We start from the raw sequence: 13,815 nt of genomic DNA, 5'->3' as shown, positions 1-13,815 counted from the left end.
GTCCATATCATTGCCACATGCCAAAATTCAACCTCATTTGCCTAGTAATTATTTAATTATGATTTTCCAAAGTTTCTATCCAGAAAGAAGCTTTGTGAAGGAGGTGCAAGCTAGGCATATCAAAATGAGTTTCCATTTTGCATGATCCCTCATATCATCATATCATAGCCCTCCACCAAAGTAGAGCTCATGTCATGCCTCCATGTGAGCTCATCTTCAATTCTTTGATTATGTCCACAATTTCAGTTTGTGAAGCAAGTATATTTTATCTTGCTCCATTATGGCTGGCAATGTTTCTAGACTTTATATTATCCATATAACTTACCTCCATCAATTTTGGGCATGTTTCATCAAGCCATTATTTCTCTAGAATTTTCGCAAGTTTCTGGACAGAAATGATGCTTGTAAAGCAAGTACCATTTTGGATGGTCCATTTGGTATGAGCTTTTTACAGAATCTTTATATGTCTATATCATGAGGATTTGCCAAGTTGCATCACATTCCATAACTCCATGTGAGTGCATCATCCTAATCTTGATTCTGGACCATATTTGGCAGTTCCAAAGCAACTCTGTTAAATCTTGATCCAAACCCCTCCATAGTTACCAGGATGTAAGTCCTTCTTTACCTCAACCACGCAGACAACTCCATTTGACCCAATCCCTCTCCTGTGGATCACCAGTGCTCATCAAAGTTTATTGCAGTAAACTTCAGGTGTTAACTACCATTTAACCATGTCACTTGTAACCAAACTACCACCGCAGTTGAAACCTCCCCAGAAAGGACTCCACCCCAGACATCGTTTGGCATCGCTTCTGGTACTGTGTGCACCAGTGCGTGCGGTGACCACCGCTTTGGCATGTAGTGTGCGCGGCCAGAACATCGTTTGTGCTCGGGCCCCTCCTCCTCTCGCCGGCTTCGCGCTCTTGAGCATGTCTCACCGTTTTACCGCGTCGTCTCCGTCCTCCTGGAGCCTTCTTCCCCTCCGTCAGCCCCTCCGTCAGCTCTCGTCGTCGCGCGCCCACGGACGCACTGTGGCCGACCGAGGCTTTAATGGCGTTCCACCGTTTCTCCTCTGCGCCCTCGGCCTCCCTCACCCTGTGCGCCTCTGTAGCTCGTCCGTTGCCTTCCTCGTCGCCTTCTCGCGCCCTCCCGTGCTCGCTGAGCCTCGCCAGAGCTTTGGCCGAGCTCGAGCGGCGGCACTTGGCCACTGCCTCCCTCGCCCGGCTATATATAGCCCTCCCCCGAGGCGTTTGAGCACACCAGCAGCCCTCCCTCACTCCATTAGCCCTCCTAGACCACCCAACTGAGCTTGAGAAGCTCTCCTTCCCTCCCACTGCTGCCATAGCCGCCGCCTCTGCCCCTCTTCGATTCCGGCGGTCCGCACCTCCTCCCTGCCGCTAGCCACCACCAGTGAGATCCCTTCACTCCGGAGATCCTCCCCATGCCCTCTCACCCTCGCCGGAGGCACTATGGCCTTGAGCCCATCTCCACACGTAGCTTCCCTCCGCCATGGCTCCTGTCCTCCTCGACCTCGATGTCCCCGGCGACCGCGCTACCCTGGAACGGAGCCGCCTCGTAGTCCCGAACCTGCTGGTATCCTCGGCGCCTTGAACGGTGGCCGGAGCTGCTGGCAACCCTCGCCGGAGCCGCGCCCCTGCTCTTCTCCGTCGGGCACGCGCGAGGTAGGAGATGGAGACGAGGCCAGCCGGGCCCCCTCCTTTCCCCAATCCCACCTTGCAGCCACTCTGGCCCGGCCCCGCCTCAGCATGCGTTGACCCGGGCGGCCAGCGTGGATAAGTGACGGGCCCCACCTCATGGGACCCGCACGTCAGCGAAACTAGCCCCGGCCCCGCCTCTGCTGACTTGGTAAGTGGAAACGTATTTCCAGTGTTTCCATTTTCCATAAGTGGAAGCGTAATCCAGCGACCTCTGTCCGAAATACGTTTTCCTTGCCCGAAAGCGTGTTCCCTATCTACTTCGGCTGAAAGTGCGTTTTCTTTGGCAGAAAGCGTATTTGGCCGAATGCGTTTTCAGTTTTCTCAGTCAGGGGCTTGTTTGCAGAAAACTTTTCTCAGATAGGTCCCTGGCAGAAAAACTATCATATCTTTTTGCTCGAGACTCCGATTAAGGTGAAACCAAAGCCCACGTCTTCGTTTCGTTGAGCCCGTTATGTTGATTTCATTTTCACTATGGGTTGACACTGTGAAAATGACCTTTTTGCCCTTGCACGTAAACAGCCCCTCCGAGAGAGAACTGTTTCCGGCAAATCTTTCCGCGGCTTCACCGCAGTTCTCCCCGGTGCCTTCTTCACCCCCAGGCAAGCCACAATACCCCCTTGCATGATAGTCATGTAGTAGCCATGGTTTTCAACTTGAATATTTATTAAAAGATTGCTTGTTTAAAATATGGTTATCGTTGTTTCGGTAATGCTTCTGGGTTATTACTTGCTTGCTTGCTATGTTGTTATGCACGTGGTTATCATGCCCTGCTAGTTGCTAGTATTCCTATCATATGCTTATGCTTGCTAGTAGTACCTGTTGATGTTGGTGATGGTCTTCGGTGCATAGCTGCCGTCTGTCCCGAGTACCGTTGTTATACATGTTTCATTGCATCCCGTTGGTTAAATGCTTGCATTGTTGTTATGTTCTTGCATGGTATTTATGGTTGATGCTAGAGGTCATGTTATACTATGAGTAGTGTTGCACTTGTAATATTTATGCTCGTCATTATGCCATGTTCAGTTGGAGATTATTCGTAGTTGATGTGGTGGATAGTTATGTTGCATCCCGTGATTATGTTGATATCATGCTCCTGCTTTGTAAATGCATCATGTTATTTTATCATGGCTCAGCATATTGCATTCAAGTTTAACCGGATTAAATTGAACTTGAACAACTGTTGGCTGAGTCATGGTGCCACCATATCGAAACTAACCAGTGCAACCACGCTTACCTTATGGGGAGGTCCTAACTGGGTCTATTGTCGTGCCTCTCGCCGGTGCCTCCAACTAGGGAAGGTTATGGGCGTGCTTACCCTGATCAGGTAGGCGGACATAACCTTGTGTGCCCGTAGATTGGATGATAAGCGCTTTTGTCCCTGTTGGGACGGACCACGATGGTGGTTGTTGTGTCTTTGGTAGACACGGGGCCACCCAGGACTAGCCCAATGGGGAGTGAGTCGGAGTGGCCGGGAGAGCGTCATGGCAGTAGATCGGTTTTGTCGGAACGGCGTTGGTCCACCCGAATGGGAGTGCGAGGCCATGGGTTCCGTAGTGTGGGTATAGTGTACTAACCTCTGCAGAGTGTATATTAAATCTATCGATAGCCGCGCCCGCGGATAAGGGCCCAGTTCATGTCGGTCCCACCGTGAGTCAACAGTATTAAACTTGATTAATGACAACCCCGGTTCGACGATGAGATAAGTTGGTTGTGATCGCCGGAAAGATCACCGTTTGAGACCAAGTGTTGGTCATGGTTGTGATCGCCGGAATGATCACCGTGGTATCGAGGATACCGAGTTGTTGGATATTCGTGATATTGTGCGAGAATCGTGGGTAAAGATCAAGCTCCTTGTGGTCATTTAATGATTACTACGATATTGTTTATACCAAGCTTGATTTGATCCTGAGATGATCGTGTGATGTCCGAGGTTGGTAAGTGATGCATGTGATACGAGGTAACCCGAGCAGAATAAATGGTGCATGTAGTGTCTTCATGTTGCATGCTAGTATCATCAGATTTTTATGTTCATGCCATGCTCATATTGTCCTAGCAGTATTTTGTTCATGGTGTTCATGCCATGTTATCCTGATGACCTCATGATAATCCCTGATTAATCTGTAATTGCCATGATGTTGTTTGTCTTGAATGCTTCTGGTTATTTGTGAGCTTGCAATTACATTCAATGTACTGACCTGGCGTGTCATGCCAGCTTGCAGGTCGTGCCTGGATTGCATGCTTGTTTGCCGTGGATTCTTTGTTTGTGAGCTAGGATAAGCGTTCCAGCCAGAGTCCCTGCTGAGTGGAGTTCACCACTATCGTTGCCAGAGTTATTCCGCTGCTTCGAGTTGTTCTACTGCTTGCATAGAGCAACTGAGGATGGCGTAGTGTCGCTGTGCCGATGTTATTCATTGTAATATCGGAGACCTTGTAATCATATTCGTGTAATAATAGAAAGCTGGTTTGTTCTATGCTAAGCAGTTCCGTATTCCAGAAGACTTCTCCTCGATCTCTCGGCTGGAATACGGGGCGTTCTGGTTTTCTCTGAGCCGGGGTGCCACATAGTGTTTGCATGGTTGGCTACATATCGTTCTAGCGTTATTGTCTTCAATCGAATGTCATGAGAAGTGAGAAAATCCCGGTGCTTACAAATCCACCGATTGGTTATAACTTTCTTACCCCGTCCTGTTGCCTAAATAGACATGAAGATTGAAAACAGTTAAGGTCTAAAAAAAGAGTGTCGAAAGAGCAACATCTAAACGGTTAATTCTAGTACACTGTATGCGGGCTTCCAATGTGCGTGAAATTATCACCTTTATATACAACTTCTCCAGACATGGAAAGCATTGCAGCAAGCCAATAATCTTGTTCAGATCAAAACTATTCATTTGGATATATAAGATCTTGACAGAATCCAGCACCATTGATAGGCTATATCCATGGAGAAACTCTTCATTGAGCATAGAACATAATATTAGTACAAAATGTGTACTCCCAAGATGATATATAACTTATGCGCAAAAATTTAAAATGCAGCTTATGGTTACAAGTGTAGATGATAATATAAAGTACCTGAAGAACTGTGGAGCCAAACACCATCTTGAAATGAGCACAAAGATCATGTATTACACCCAAGGTCTCAAGTTTAGGCGCAAAGAGGACGGTTATTTGCGATGGTGAATAACTAGAATCAAGAATCAACCTTTGAAGTGAAGGGGCATCTTGGATGATGAGCTGCCTTCCGTCGAAAGAAATTCCAATTCTTACAAGGTTAGGCGACTTTATTTGGAGACAACCGATTCCAACTGTGAAAACAAGCACCAAGCACTCCAGGGCAGGGCAACTGGAGTGGATGATGTTGTGCAATGAGGCCTCCGATATATGAACCCGCACAAGTGAAAGTTTCTTGAGAAATGGGAGTCAAAGGTTTAGTACCAGATTGTCTGGTAGGTAGCACAGCGCAAAGGTGGTGTGTGGAGAGAGGAGGAAAACCACGAGATGGACATCCACGGTATGGTCATTGAGGACACACCTGCACTCGAGAGATTACTTGTAGTTGATCAAGAATGTCCAACAAGAATCCATGTCATTTCTGCGCCGAAATTGACTGTGGTGGGCTACTCATCTAACAAATACTCCGAACTTGTTATTGGATCCACACCCGTTCAGGTACAACAGCCACCTTCTACCTCTCCTTCTACAAATTAACATTATTTATAATTTTCAAGATGTTTGTTCATCTGTCATCCAGAAAGTGATTCTGACAAGCTTGACCCCGAAACTGCGCACAGTGAAGGTCTTGGCACTAGAATCTATCGGCCCCAACCTGGAGCAAGTTGTCAGTTTCCTGAGATGCTTTCCATGCCTGCAGAAGCTATATATCGAGTTGATGTTCCTTTCATGTTAAGTGTTAACCATAAGGGAGTTCAATTTGTGACACCTTTTTCCAAGTTTACAATGACAATGTACTATGATTTCTGAAGGATTCTTTTGGAGGATTTCAGTACATACATGTCCCCCCATATTGGTTGCTTGATCCATATGGTTACAATCCATAATCATTTCTCCTTTGGATTCATCTGTACTAGTTTTCTTAGGGAACTTTTCATCCACTCCAACCTCTTGTGAAGAAGGCTACATTTTTCTACAATGTAATCAAATGCCCATGTTAATCATGTCAGATCGAAGATGGCATGTTAGTGCATTTTACAAATCCTGCAAACCAAATAGGCCTGTAGTAGTGTGCAAAACTGCATGTAGGCACTAACACGTTTTTTTTTTGCAGATAAGGTTAGGTCCAGTGGTGGATAATGTGATACAATATAACAATCACGTTGAATGCCTAGATCTGCATCTCTCAGAAATTACTTTGAACTCCTACCGAGGGACCTTACCGGAGATTATATTTGCCAGGTTCTTTGTTGTTAGAGCAAGGGTGCTGAAGGTAACGAGGTTTGCCCTACATTTATTTCGCAAAAATGAATGGTTTGTTGATTAGCGCCGGCGCCTGCGGCAGAATGGAATAGGCTCCAAAAATGATGAATTTCATTTTGGAACTTCAGATGACAGAGTAATCGGAAGTCATCGGGTCAACCCCATACATGACATCTGAGTGGCTGACCCCTTTGCAAAAATTATGAGGTTTCGAAACTAGACTTAGAAGTGGTAATATTAGTTTGAACCTCTCTAATATCCATGTTCAGCGGATCAGTGCGAGCGTTTGCAGCTGATGAGCTGAATTTCGTTTCTAATATCAGTTTGAACCTTGTAATCTTCAAATTTGAGCCATATAATTCTGGAATTTGAACCTTGTAATATTTCGAGCTTTTGTGGTACAATCGTTGAAATGGCATTGTATGAGACTCGTATATTGGTAGCACTATTTTGACCTTACTATGCAATTGTCTTAGATTTTATTAACCATTCTCGAATCTGTTTACCTTGTCGATCTCACAGCACACGGTCTGTATAGCTAACTCGACTGCAATCTTGGACATTATTGCACACAGTTGGTATCTTCAACCGTGTGACCTGTAGAGCGCATAATTAATTATCGCACTCGAGTGTCCATCATCACCCTTCCGTGTAACTTTGACCTCATCACCCACGGGTAAACTTATGACCAAAATCATTCCACACACTTTGTTTTTACAAAGTTTTTTGCCAATAAACGCCCACGATTTGTCCCTCTTCTAGCCGACGCGTGGCCAAACTAGCCGGGCGGGAAGCTTGCGCGGTAAACTGCGCGGTAGTGCAGGAACAGGCTCACCGACGATACATTTGGCGCCTCTTCGAGCCCACACGTGGTCAAACGAAGCGCGTGCGGTGCACTGTTGTCAAGCGTGCACTAGAATCCTCCACTATTAACGTCGTGACAAGACATGACGATTACAGGCCGGCTGGTCCCCATTTATTACAATGTCCATTTAACCCTTGTGTCTCTTCAACCTTTCGATCGCGCCCCACCATTGCAAGAAGCACACCCACCACGACAAATTCTTAGAGGGTATCCTGCGCGACTCCAATGGCGCTCCGAGCGGTTGCCGACGACGAGCAGCAGTTCACCACGCATGCTGTGGTGGACACCCACAGAAGGTTCACGGAGCTCTCGGTGGTATACACCAACAACCCGGTCTGGGTGGAGCACTCCATCCACATCATGGAGCTGTTGCATGTCGAGGAGAAGTACAAGGTGGTCGGGTTCGACCTCGAGTACACCCGCGCTCATGCCGGGTCTCGTCCCAAGGTCGTCGTCGCCTAGATGTGCATGCGCAGCCAAGTCCTGGTCTACCACTACTGCCTGGCCACAAGGCCTTGCGAGCGTTTCGCCAGGTTTGTCAACAACCCCACTACATGTTTGCTATGGTGGACATCACCAATGATGTAAAGGTGCTCAAGAATTCGGGCATCGCCTGCCAGAATCTTGTCGACATCTAGGGCCAATACAAGATCTGCGGAAGCAAGGAGCATGAGAAGGACTCACTGGTTCACCTCGCCGAGGCCTTCATCGACCCCTACTACAGAGACATGAAGTATTCCTGCAACAAGGACAAGCGTGCCTGGCACTCGGCCTGGATGGAGAAACTCGACAAAGCTCACGTCATGTACGCGGGCAAGGAGGCATACACGAGCTACGACAAGTACATGCGGATCGATGACATGAGGAAGTGCCTCCTTCCCCAAAACGGCTAAGGATCCAGCCGGAAGCAGAGCAATGGCAAGTGTCGTCACAAGAAGAAGTAGATGATTAGATCCTCGTTTCTCCTAGTTTAGTATGCATGTAATTGCTAACTTTTGTGTGTGGAAATGTTATGTGTGTAGTCACTTGTGTAATTGTATGCTTAATTTAGTTATGCAATGTTGTCTTTTTAAGTATATATGTTCATGCTCTGTAGACAGGGCGTAGATGTTGTGCGGACAAAGAAAATCACATCGCACGCGGACTAAACAATGGAACCCGTCGGCGATGTTTTCATCAATCACTCACAATTGTATACCAGCAATCGTTTGCTCACAACACACACAACTTGTTAATAGGAATCGTCTGTGTTGTTATCGGTCTTCCCACACGTTTCCGATTACAGACCTGTTTGCCGCGTATCACACACATCTTTTTAAGTTGAACCGTTTCTGTTCTCTTGGCTCAACACAAACAGTTCATCCAAGTGAACTGTATGTCGTATATCACACACACCTTCATCTGGCTGCCCGTTTCTGTTGTTCCGCCTCATCACAAATAGTTTATCTGAGTGAACTGTATGCCGTATATCGCACACGCCTTCATCTGCCTGCACGTTTCTTTTGTTCTACCTCATCGCAAATAGTTAATTGAACTGAACCATATGCCCGGCATCGCACACGGAACTAAAATCTGGACCCTGTTTGATGTATCCTTCATCGCAAACATTTTGCATCTTTTTTACGGTTATTTTACATCACCGTTTGCGGTTAATGCATCGCACATAGTTTCGTCAAAGGGTCTCTGATCGTAGTGTCGCGTTAGCAGCATCCTGCAGTAGTGGTCATTCCCTATGCCTCAGTCATAGGTTCTATAAAGTATGCCATGCTGTGTACCAGACTTGTTATCTGCCTTGCCATGAGTTTGGCAAGGGGGTACAATACTGATCCAGGAGTAGATCACTGGACAACGGTCAAAATTATCCTTAGCTACCTAAAGAGGACTAAGGAAATGTTTCTCGGTTATGGAGGTGATAAAGAGTTTGTCGTAAAGAGTTACGTCGATGCAAGCTTTGACACCGATCCGGATGACTCTGAGTCTCGATTTGGATAAAAATTGAAAGTGGGAGCAATTAGCTAGAGTAGCTCCATGCAGAGCATTGTAGACATAGAAATTTGCAAAATACATACGGATCTGGATGTGACAGACCCGTTGACTAAACCTCTCTCACAAGCAAAACATGATCACACCTTAGTACTCCTTGAGTGTTAATCACATGGCGATGTGAACTAGATTATTGACTCTAGTAAACTCTTTGGGTGTTAGTCACATGGCGATGTGAACTATGGGTATTAATCACATGGAAATGTGAACTAGATTGTTGACTCTAGTAAAATCTTTGGGTGTTAGTCACATGGCGATGTGAACTATGGGTGTTAATCACATGGCGATGTGAACTAGATTATTGACTCTAGTGCAAGTGGGAGACTGAAGGAAATATGCCCTAGAGGCAATAATAAAGTTGTTATTTTATATTTCCTTATTCATGATAAAGGTTTATTATTCATGCTAGAATTGTATTGATCGGACCATAATACATGTGTGAATACATAAACAAACACCGTGTCCCTAGTAAGCCTCTACTAGACTAGCTCGTTAATCAAAGATGGTTAAGGTTTCCTGACCATGGACATGAGTTGTCATGTGATGGACAAGACCCATCCGTTAGCTTAGCATATTGATCGTTCAGTTTATTGCTATTGCTTTCTTGATGGCGAATACATATTCCTTCGACTATGAGATTATGCAACTCCCGGATACCGGAGGAATACCTTGTGTGCTATCAAACGTCACAACATAAGCTAATTTTTTTAAATAATACATTTTTTTTGTAAATTACAGAAATATTACGCTGAAAAAAGAATTTTCAAAAATAATACACCGTCGGCCCGCTGCAGGCCGACTGAGCCCAGTCAGCCCACAGCAGGCCGACTGGTGGCCCATCAGCTTGCTGCTGGCCGATTGGGCTGTCGGCGACCAGATCAGGCCCAGTCGGCCTGCAGTTGGCCGATAGGCCTGCAGTGGGCCGACTAGGCTTGCTGTGGGCCGACTGGTGCATGGCTAGCATTTTTTTGAACGATCGGTTGTTTATTTTGTAAAACTTTGACGTATTCCGCAGAACCCTTTCCCGCCACCCATTTCCCGCCACCCGTTTCCCGCCACCAATTTCCCGCCAACCCTTTCCCGCCACCAATTTCCCGCCAACCCTTTCCCGCCACTCGTCCACCCGTTTCCCGGCACCCGTTTCCCGCCAACTCTGTCCCGCCACCTGTTTCCCGCCACCCATTTCCCGCCATACTGGAGCTCGCTTTCCCGCCACCCATTTCCCGCCACCCCTTTCCCGCCACCCATTTCCCGCCAACCCTTTCCCGCCTCTCGTTTCCCGTCACCCGTTTCCTGGCACCCGTTTCCCGCCACCCATTTCCCGCCAACTCTTTCCGCCACCCTTTTCCCGCCACCCATTTCCCGCCATACTGGAGCTCGCTTTCCCGCCATTTTCTCCTGTCTAACTATAAAACCCCCTTCAGGCGGAGGTGGATAAGCATTGCAGTGTAGTGTAGTTGAGATGTCCCATTATCCTTTCGATCGTAGTTTTCACCCTGGGATGAGCAGGACTCTTCTGAGGCTAGCTACCGATTTCAGGATGGATAATAGGATAGTTCCATGGGACGAACTCACCGGTAGTGACACCATAATGAATGAGTTGGCTCACCAATTACGTAGGTCTGGGTGGCCTGAAAGGACCTATGAGGAGGTACGTAAAGAACTTCTTAGGTTGCATGACAGGTGGAAGAAGGTAGTGGTGCCGAAGAGTGAAACTTTCAGAAGGATTGCAACAAATAATCCATGTTTATGGACTGAGGAGAGCGAGGACGAAGATGATATCTTCATGCCGCCGCTTCCGGGTTCTGCATCGTCGAAGGGCAAGAGTTCTTCATCATCGAAGGGCAAGGTTTCTGCATCGTCGAAGGGCAAGAGTTCTTCATCGTCGAAGGGCAAGAGTTCTGCATCGATCGAGGATGACGATGATGACTTCATGTAGTTTTTATGCTGTATGTTGTGAGTTCAGTTACGTGCCATTTAATTTAGATGTAGTTTTATCTAGTTGTTTGTAATGTCTCGTTGTATGAATATTATGTTCTATCTCAATATGATCTTGTAGTTCCGATAACAGAGTACTAAAATAGAGTAGGCATATGTCTCGTACATAAGTACATAGTCATTTGTCTCATACATAGAATAGACATAATTCTGACACAGAAATATATGGTAATGTCTCTACTGATAGATAGGAGCGTCAGTGACGATGTCTGGCCTGGCGGGGAGGCGGATCTCGAATGACAAATTCATCACATATAACTCGGTTTCCTGTAGCAATGCAACTCAACAACCCTTTTCCATTCCCATTCGCTCAGCATTTCTTGAATCTTGCCATCATCAGTTATGTCAATCAATTTTCTTTCCCCAGGGCCATCTGACTGCTTCCTGCTGACGTAGTACACAAAATCGTCTTCCTTCAACCCTTGCTTCAACATGAATGTAGTCTTCAACCAATCAAAAGTGATGTCCACTTCACTAACTTGCACAACAGTTGGAGAAAAGCCTTGGACATGAACAATAGGGCTAAGCACCCACTGAGTACCCTTAGCCATCTGCAACACACAAATCGCATTGAGTACCTAACCTACCCCTTAATATCCCCACTAACAAATATTAGACATGTCTATATATTACCAAGCTATATATTACAGAATATTAACGGAGCAACTAATACAACTAATTAGTTGACATCTAAATATATTAACAAATACTACCGGAGCACCTACGAAAAATAAAATGTGGGCTGAAATATACCCTTGAAGCGTGCGTGCGAACGAAGAACGGCGAACGGCGGCCACCAAACTGCCGGTGCTCCGGCTCGAACGAAGAACGACGAACAACAGCTTCACCTCGACCACACTGCCCCAACTTCACGACCACACTGCAATGCTTATCCAGCTCCGTCTGAAGGGGGTTTTATAGGTAGAGAGGATAAAATGGCGGGAAAGAACGACTGCGGTAAGGCGGGAAAGGGTTGGCGGGAAACGGGTGGCGGGAAAAAGTTAGCGCGAACATATGGCGGGAAAGGGTTATTCATCATCGAAGGGCAAGGTTTCTGCATCGATCGAGGATGACGATGATGACTTCATGTAGTTTTTATGCTGTATGTTGTGAGTTCAGTTATGTACCATTTAATTTATTTGTAGTTCTATTTAATTGTTTGTAATGTCTCGTTGTATGAATATTATGTTCTATCTAAATTTGATCTTGCAGTTCCGATAACAGAGTACTAAAATAGAGTAGGCATATGTCTCGTACATAAGTACATAGTCATTTGTCTCATACATAGAATAGACATAAGTCTCACACAGAAATAGATGGTAATGTCTCTACTGATAGATAGAAGCGTCAGTGACGACGTCTGGCCTGGCGGGGAGGCGGATCTGGAATCGGGGACCATCCCAACCTGTCGGGTGCCCTAACGTGACGAGGAGGAATCTCAGACTCTCCCTGGTCATGCTGTGTATCCTGTGTGGGGCCTGGTGGAGGAGTCGAAAACATGTTCATCCACTGGGTGTGCTGCGACATCTGAGCCTGTATGTTGTCCTCGGGATGTTGATCACTCCCCCACGTATCATGTGATGCCGACATAGACGCCTGATATCCATAGGCTCCTACGCAATGGAACGTATCATCATGAAGAATGAGGTCGCGTCAATTAATATTGAAAACAGTAAATATGAAGACACATACCTGCTGGGTGTGACGTCTGCTCTGGCTCAAACACGAAACTGGACGAGGGACCGTGCTGCTGTGGCTGTGGAGAAAACACGAAGCTCGACGAGGGACCATGTTGCTGTGGCTGTGGAGAAAACACGAAGCTCGACGTGGGACCATAGTGCTGCGGGTGCCACGTAGAACTGCCAGGTTGGTCAGGACGGGGTGGCCTGGCTGTCGGCTGAGGTGCTAGACGTGGACGTGGTTGATGTCGGTGCATGGAGTGACGCGGCTGCTCCTGCTGGTGCTGAACAACATCGGTTCTCCGGGTGCACGTGATAGCCTCGTACACAGTCCGTATCTTATTCTGAATTCTTTCCAAGAAGGGCTGTACCACTGGACGATGCTGAAGAAGAGGTCCAGACGATAGTGATCGTCCAAAGGTGGTCACGTCGTCGTAGAGTTCGCGTGTCAAGGTAGCCTGCAAATTTCCATGACGATTAATTAATGTCTGTCTCTTGCACGTCAAAGTATGTGACAACATTACGTAAAGAAAATATATCTTACCGCGTACTGCCTAGAGCCGGAAGTATCATAGCTCGGGTACATATCCGACGGAGTAGGATCCGATATCTCCTCTGGGTGGGAGTACTCAACAATGCGTAACCGTGTTCCGGTCATGTAGCGCCGCAAATAGAGATTGAATTCATCGAGATCGAAATTGTGATTCTCGTGCCATAGATTTGTGTTTGCTGTCTCCCATTCTATAACATACGGCTCTAGTCTAACTAGCCAGTCAGCAGTTGTCTTGTTCATGCCCTTCCTTGTCGTCCTAAAATTGTGGTGTGTGTTCAAAAATTACCTAAAGCTTCGAATGGAGTACTATGAAAGATAATGCAACATTGAAAAACTGGTTAATACCTGTGGATGTGTGCTGGCAGCGGGTTCTCTATAGGGGGAGGTAGCTCCAACTGCAGAAGACCAAATTGCCTCATAACCCTCTGTTGTGCCATCTCCTCGACGAAGACATCGAAGATGATCTTAGATTTTGTCATCCAGTAATCTCGGTCCCTTGTGCATAGCACAGACATACCAGCA

The 13,815-nt window shown here is 46.6% G+C and overlaps 2 long non-coding RNA genes across 2 annotated transcripts; one reads left to right on the top strand and one right to left on the bottom strand.

Moving 5' to 3' along the window:
* The first annotated feature begins 509 nt into the window (after positions 1 to 509).
* LOC141042161 (uncharacterized) lies at positions 510 to 4,190 on the top strand. Its single transcript, XR_012203984.1, has 4 exons — positions 510 to 1,869; positions 2,009 to 2,132; positions 2,241 to 2,320; positions 3,934 to 4,190. It is a non-coding gene; the product is annotated as an uncharacterized lncRNA (long non-coding RNA).
* An 8,052-nt stretch (positions 4,191 to 12,242) lies between these two features.
* On the bottom strand, positions 12,243 to 13,520 carry LOC120967751 (uncharacterized). The gene is made up of 3 exons (XR_012200237.1): positions 13,285 to 13,520; positions 12,754 to 13,198; positions 12,243 to 12,674 (listed from the first exon to the last, which is right to left on the bottom strand). It is a non-coding gene; the product is annotated as an uncharacterized lncRNA (long non-coding RNA).
* Positions 13,521 to 13,815: the final 295 nt, after the last annotated feature.

This window comes from Aegilops tauschii, chromosome 1 (assembly GCF_002575655.3).
Source record: "Aegilops tauschii subsp. strangulata cultivar AL8/78 chromosome 1, Aet v6.0, whole genome shotgun sequence".
Classification (NCBI taxonomy): domain Eukaryota; kingdom Viridiplantae; phylum Streptophyta; class Magnoliopsida; order Poales; family Poaceae; genus Aegilops; species Aegilops tauschii.
Note: the sequence above shows the minus strand (reverse complement) of the source record. Positions and strands in the feature narration are given on the sequence as shown.